Raw genomic sequence first — 6,790 nt, 5'->3', positions numbered from 1 at the left:
CTTTTTAATAGATTTACCATGTATTCTTGTGTATGAACGAGTTTTTCAGCACACTTTTAATGCGGTTTTTGTGTTAAAATTAGGTGCCTCAGCTGATATTCGGGTCGGTTTATACTCGAGTATATATGTTATATTATTTCCCTAATGACACACACACACAAATGGGGATGTGCTGGCCGTTACATTTGACTTATAATTTCAAGACATTGTCATCTTAATGAACACTTTCAAAGCCCTACAAGTGCAATGATCACTATATATTATATATTTAGCTGTCTTCAATGGCCTTGTCTTGGTAAAATAAAAGAGGAAGGAAAGAAAGGGAAAGGAAAGGAGGATGGGATGAAGGGACAGAGAGAAAGGACTAAAGAACGCCGCATGCAATGCATCTACAAAGGAACGCTGGCATCCTAATGGTTAAGCGCTTGACTCACTACAAACCACAAAGTTGGCAGGTGGAACGACCGCAGTTTCATGGGAGAAAGACCTGGAAACCTGCTGCTGTCCAGATTCTGAGCAGGGAAAGGAAAACTACAGAAAAGATTGCGACCAGGAAAACCCCGTCAGGGACGTATCCGTGGTCCCATGTGTTCCCTGTGAGCCAAAGCCAATGTGACGGCACTCAACACAACAGGGTGCATCTGTTGTAAGGTGACCAGATTTTAACATTGGTTAAGCGGGACACCATTAATAAAACTCATATCCTGGCGAAATAGCCACATGGCAGCCGAAAACCGTATACCCAACTTGTCATGCATTCTTTCCAAAAATCGGGACTTTTTTAAAATGCCGTGGGACGCGGGAAAAATTGTTAAAAATCGGGACTGTCCTGCCAAAAGCGGGACGTCTGGTCACCTTAAGTCATACCTACAACCAAATCCAAAGCATCTCTGGAGTAAACCACCGTTTAAATCAAAATTTCTAAATAGCATCCTTAATAGCTTAGGAAAAGAAACACAGAGAGAAGCAGAGGAAATACAAATCTAACATGAATTCAGCCCTAGTCCAGCAGGACAGTGTAACTAAAGCTCAAATGGACAAACCATTAGTGTGGTGGGTAGAAACTTTGCCAACTTGTTCAATTATGCAAAGATCTCTTCTTCTACCTTTAAAAGCATAACAGAACTCCCAAACAAAAAATAAATACATCTTCATCTTCCAAAAAGCCAAACCAAACTCCCGGCCATGGAGTCAATGCTCACTCATAGCGACTCTCTCTGAGTTCTTGAGACCCTGTTTACAGGAGGAGAAAGCCCAGTTTTTCTCCCAAGGAGTTGCTGCTGATTTCGAACTGCTGACCATTAGGAGCACAGCCCAACATAACCACTATATGGCCAGGATTCCTATATCTTCATTTACTGACTTTTGAATACTGGTAATGGCAATAATCATAGAATTATAGAACAATAAAATGCAATGTCTTTTGATCTCTTGACTGCTGCTTCCATGAACAATGATTGTGGATCTAAGCAAGAAGAAATCGTTGACAGCTTGTCTTTTTTCTATTATCAGGATGCTAACCTCTTGGCCCAGTTGTGAGGATTTTTTTTTTGACATTGAGTTGCAATCCTTGATCTTTATTAGCAAGTGCTTCAAGTTCTGTTCACTTTCAGCTAGCATATCTGCATGTCCCAGGTTGTTTCCCTGCTGATACTGCATTCTTCTTCATATAATTGAGCTTCTCTGGTGATTTACTCAGTATACAGGTTGAACAAGAATGGTAAGAGGATATAGCCCTGACACACACCTTTCCCGATTTTAAACCATGCAGTATGCCCTGGTTCTGCTTGCAAAACTGCCTCTTGATCCATGTACAAATTTTGCCTGAGTATAATGAGGTTTCCTGGACTTCCCATTTTCTCAAGACTATCAAAAGTTCGTTGTGACCCACACAGTCAAATGCCTTTGCACAGTCAACACAACACATATACACATCTCTCAGGTATTCTCTGCTTTCAGCTAAGATCCATCTGATACAAGCAATGCTATATTTTATTCCACATTATCTTTTGAACCCAGCCCGATCCTTTGGCAATTCCCTGTCAATGCCCTGCTGCAGCTGTTTTAGGATGAACTTCAGCAAAATTTTACTTGCATGTGATATTGGTATATTATTATTCTATATGCATTTACATAGGATGTTTTACTGATAATTTCATTCTTCTTTATATCTTCCTAATACCAGTAGAATTAGTGTATCATTTTCTTTACATAAGAATGTGCTTAAGCAAGTTTGAATCATAAAAACAAGGTTGATTCATCGGTTAATAGTAAAGCATTTAAATGGTTATTAGTTATTCTTGGAACACTAGAATCATAAGTTTTACATGAAGTGGATAAAAGGAGTTCAGAGCTCATTCTCAAATAGCTGTAAGTCCAGGTTTTTTTGCATCCCAGAATTTTCCATTCAAGATATATGACTGTTAATTTCCAGTAGTTTTCTGGGGATAGGCTGCAAATTCCTTAAAAGCACAAGAATGGATTAATGTGATCTTTGCTTATGACATCTCTTCAGCATCTGTGCATTTGGGGTCATCTATTTTATATCATTATTAACATATAATATTGTAATAAGAATTCATGAAACCATCACCCAACTGTAAAATTGGGACATTAGCAGTAACTTCCATGTACCCACATACTCCTCTTCTTGCCAGCCTATCCTACCATCTCAGCAACCCAAGAAATGCCATCCCAAATGGATCCTCTGCTTCCTTCTTGTTTCATCTTATCTATACATGCCCTGTAATGTATGTATGCTTCTATCTTCCCTCAACACTATTTCTAAATAAGTTATGTTAAGCTGCAGAAAAAATGGGAAGCGTCAAACGACCCGTTACTGTTGTTAGGTGTCATCAACTCCGTTCTGGTCTGTTCCTCCATGTAGGTCCTCCAATCCCTACTACCATGTCAAATTTGCTAGTTCCCCAACCCTGGCCAGGATTTAATTATTGTTATACTTTTTTCTAAGAAACATTACAGAATACTGATGAATCGGTGAAACATCTCATAACATGGATGAACCTGAAGGACATCGTGCTGCGTGATGTCCAATTAGTCACTGACTGATAAAAGGACAACTATTCTGGGTGGCCACTATTCTAAAAAGTCAAGAAAAGGTTTTCATATTAAAAGATATGTTCTTGGACAGCTGCCAGAGGTGGGAAAGGAAAAGGAGGGGGAGAAAGTCGCAAACTAGAGCATAGACAAGTGTTAACTTGACTGAAGGGTAAGAAATCTATAGTAAGGGGGAATTCGTGGGAAATGATAGAGGCAGGGAAGACCCTGGGAGCTTTTCAAGTGTTACAGGAAGCAAAGACAAATACTGTTATATACACCAGCCTGCAGTACTGGTGATCCATGAGAAGATGCTTGGAGAGACATAGAAGGGGGAAAGGTGTGGGAGGGAGAGGGGGAGAATGCCCACGAGTATACATAGATTTGACAGGCTATTTGTATATGGGTATTTACCTTTGCTGAAAGTATATCTGTGTGCAGTGGCACATTCAGGAAGCAAAATTATGATCACTTCTTAGACATAGCCAATTACCTTGAGGGAATGAATTGCTAGGAGAAGGGTGGAAACACTGTCAACTGACTTAACATAGTTCACAAAGAGAAAGTTGTACAGCCTACTTTGTTGAGTCAATGGCTTTAAAAAGCTCATGGGCAGCCATGTAAGATGCAACTGTAGGCCATTCCCTATCTGGGGGCAAAAATGAGTGATGAAAATGGAAAGGCATATGGAAGCATTAAGACCAGTAAACCAATGGACCAGAACACGACAGTCTCCACAATGCTGACACCAGAGTGCCTGGCTCCCACTGCTAGCTGCTCTGAAAAGGATCACTTTAGAGGGTTCTAAATAGAGTGGGAGGAAATGTGGAACCGAACTCAAACTCACAGAAGAAATCAGGCTTACTGGTCAGATAGAGACTGGCAGGGTCTCCAAGACGATGGCCCTACGTCACCCTTCAGGTTTGGAACTGAACTTACCCCATGTTAGACTAATCCAACATTCAACATGAAGAGGGCAGCATTTACCCAAAGACAGTGGTCAGAGGATTAGGAAAGGAGGAGGAGTGGACACAGGAAAGGCAGGGAGGAACTAGGATAAGCAATAACATATCGAGGGGATTGCAATGGATTAATTAAACAAAATGCATATGTATTATTGAATGTGAGACTCCATAAACCTTCACCTAATTCACAGTAGAAACTTTTTAAAATTATGTATATTTTTAAAGGAATTTGTTCGTTGGGTCCAAGTTTTCAAATTGTTTGCGTATGGTTGTTGTTGTTGTTGTTGTTATTGTTGTTAGTTGCCATTGAGTCTGTTTCAGTAGAACAAAACCCTGCCTCTCCGGGTGCCATCCCCACATTTGTTCCTATATTTGGTTCATGTCAATTTGTCTTATTGCAGGTCTCCCTCTTTTTTGTTGACCTTATACTTGACCAGACACTGATCGCTCCTAATAACATGTGAGACAAAGTCTTGTCCCCCTTGCTGCCAAGAAGCGTTCCAGCTGCGCTTCTTCCAAGGCCGGCGTGGTTGTTCTTCTGGAGCTGTGTGGTAGACGTAACATTCTCTGCCGACACTGCAACTCAAAGGCATCAGCTCTCAGTCTTCATTGTGCGTTTTCCAGCTTTCACCCGCATTGAAGTGAAAATACCATGACTTGGGTCAAGGCTATTCTGATCTTCAAAATGGCCTCTCGGATTTTTCACACTTTAAAGAGATCTTTTGCCGTGGATTTGCAAATGCCAGGGGTCATTTGATATCTGGGTTGCCACTTCCCTAGGTATTGAATGTGGATCCAAGTTCAACGAAATGCTGGACAACCTCAAGCTCTTCTCCATTTATTATGATGTTGTGTTTTGGCCCATTTGTGAGGATTTTTGTTTGTTTGTTTTTTCCCCATAGGGTTTGTATTTATTTATTAATCATTATATTGGGGGCTCTTAAGATCTTATAACAATTCATAAATCAATTGTGTCAAGCACACTTGTACATATGTTGCCTTCATCATTTTTGAAACATTTTCTTTTTACTTGAGCCCTTGGTGTCAGCTTCCAGCCTTTGGACTCTAGCCATGTTGGATTTGGGGGTTTAGTTTCTTTATGTTGGCATACAAACGTGCAAGATTCCAACTCATGGTGAGTCATGTGTGTCAGAGTAGAACTGTGACCCATAGGGTTTTCAATGGCTGATCTTTTTCAGAAGTGGACCACCAGGTTGTTGGCCTCGGTGGCCCAAAGTTGACACGGATCTCCAGTCTTTTTTCCATTGTTACTGAATGCATGACCATTGCCTCCATCTGCAGACTTCATAGGGTATCTCTAGAGTGTTTTAGTTTACTTATCAACATGGCTAGAGTCCAAAGACTAGGTCATTATGAGAAAATCAGTGTGACGTGAAAATGAAGAGTGGCCACATTAGATCACAAAATGAAAGGTGACTGATGACCATAACTGACCACTGAAAATCGTGACTTACAGTAGTTGACACATAATCTTAACCATCACAGCCAACATTACTCTTCCCTCACACCTTAGTATGCCTTACTGCCAGACTTATGTCATTAGTGCACAAATAGTTAGATAGGATTTTTACTATGGTTATAAATGTATTTTTTATTGCACAATAAGCTAATTGCTAAGTGGGAATTAGATGTAGTAGTTATTTGTGACTTTTTGGTTTCTTCTGATAAACTCTTATCAGAGACTTATCGATTTTACTGTTTGTTGAAGAACCAGTGATTATTTTTGTTTATTTTCTCTTTAGCATCTTTTTCATATTTCATTAATTCTTGTTCTTTTCTGTATTATCTTTTTCCACCTAGTCATGAATTTTAGCATCTGTTCTTTATTAATATATGTGTGTACCAAAAAAAGTTCCCTCATAACATCATTGCTGCTACACCCTAAAAACACTGATTGGCAGTGTTTTAACATTTTGAACATGTGGGATAGACCAAAAATAACAGTTTAATTTCAACTGATTGATTTTCTTCTTCAGTACAAGTTATATTTTCCTGCTTGTTTGCATACCTGGTCTTTTTTTTTTTTTAATTATGTCAGTCATTATGAATTTTACCTTGATGGATACATTTATATTCCTGTAACTATTTCTGAGCTCTGTTCTGAGGTGCAAATAACTGTTTTAGAAAGAGTTTGATCTAATACTTACCTGGCAGGGGAGATACCATGATCACGAAGGTGGTTTTCCCAGGGCGAGGCTTATCCACTCTGGATGTGCTGACCCCTGCGATTTCCCAAATGTGGGAAACCTGACTGCATAATTTGTGGTAGTGGGGGACTACGTTCACGCTCTCCCCTAAGAAAAAATAAATTAAAAAAAAAATAATTTGATATTTAATAGTCCTGCTTTTATGACTTGTCAGGCTACTTCAGAGCAGTATTTAGTTTGGGGCTAATTCTTCCCCACTACTAAGGCAAGACCTTCTATATTTCTCAGTATGAATTTTGTATGGCAACTCTTCTGAGGCCTATGCACCTAAAAAGAGTCTTACCATGACCTTTATATTTTGGCTGTATTGTGGGAGGAGGTCAGATGCGCAGGCATTCCCTCCCCTGAGGGAATCAGTTGCCAGACTGCTGTCTCATCCCTCCACAGGGGTGGGCCTGCTCCCTGCCTCTGGGGACAATGGACAGGCTCCTGTAGGCGGAGTTTGCACCCTACTGATAATGTTCCTATGGAGACCCAGAGACCACCCCCTAGACCACCCTCTCATTGCTATGTAACCTATAGTGCAGCCCCTTCCTGTGA

General features: G+C 40.2%; 1 non-coding gene across 1 annotated transcript; it reads left to right on the top strand.

Moving 5' to 3' along the window:
• Positions 1–6,182: 6,182 nt before the first annotated feature.
• LOC115870047 lies at positions 6,183–6,340 on the top strand. Its single transcript, XR_004046516.1, has one exon. It is a non-coding gene; the product is annotated as a U1 spliceosomal RNA (small nuclear RNA).
• Positions 6,341–6,790: the final 450 nt, after the last annotated feature.

The sequence above is a fragment of the Echinops telfairi genome, unplaced genomic scaffold (genome assembly GCF_000313985.2).
Source record: "Echinops telfairi isolate 266 unplaced genomic scaffold, ASM31398v2 ScPeMD7_70;HRSCAF=299, whole genome shotgun sequence".
Taxonomy (NCBI): Eukaryota; Metazoa; Chordata; class Mammalia; order Afrosoricida; family Tenrecidae; genus Echinops; species Echinops telfairi.
The sequence above is the reverse complement of the archived record's forward strand: the minus strand, read 5'-3'. Positions and strand labels throughout refer to the sequence as shown.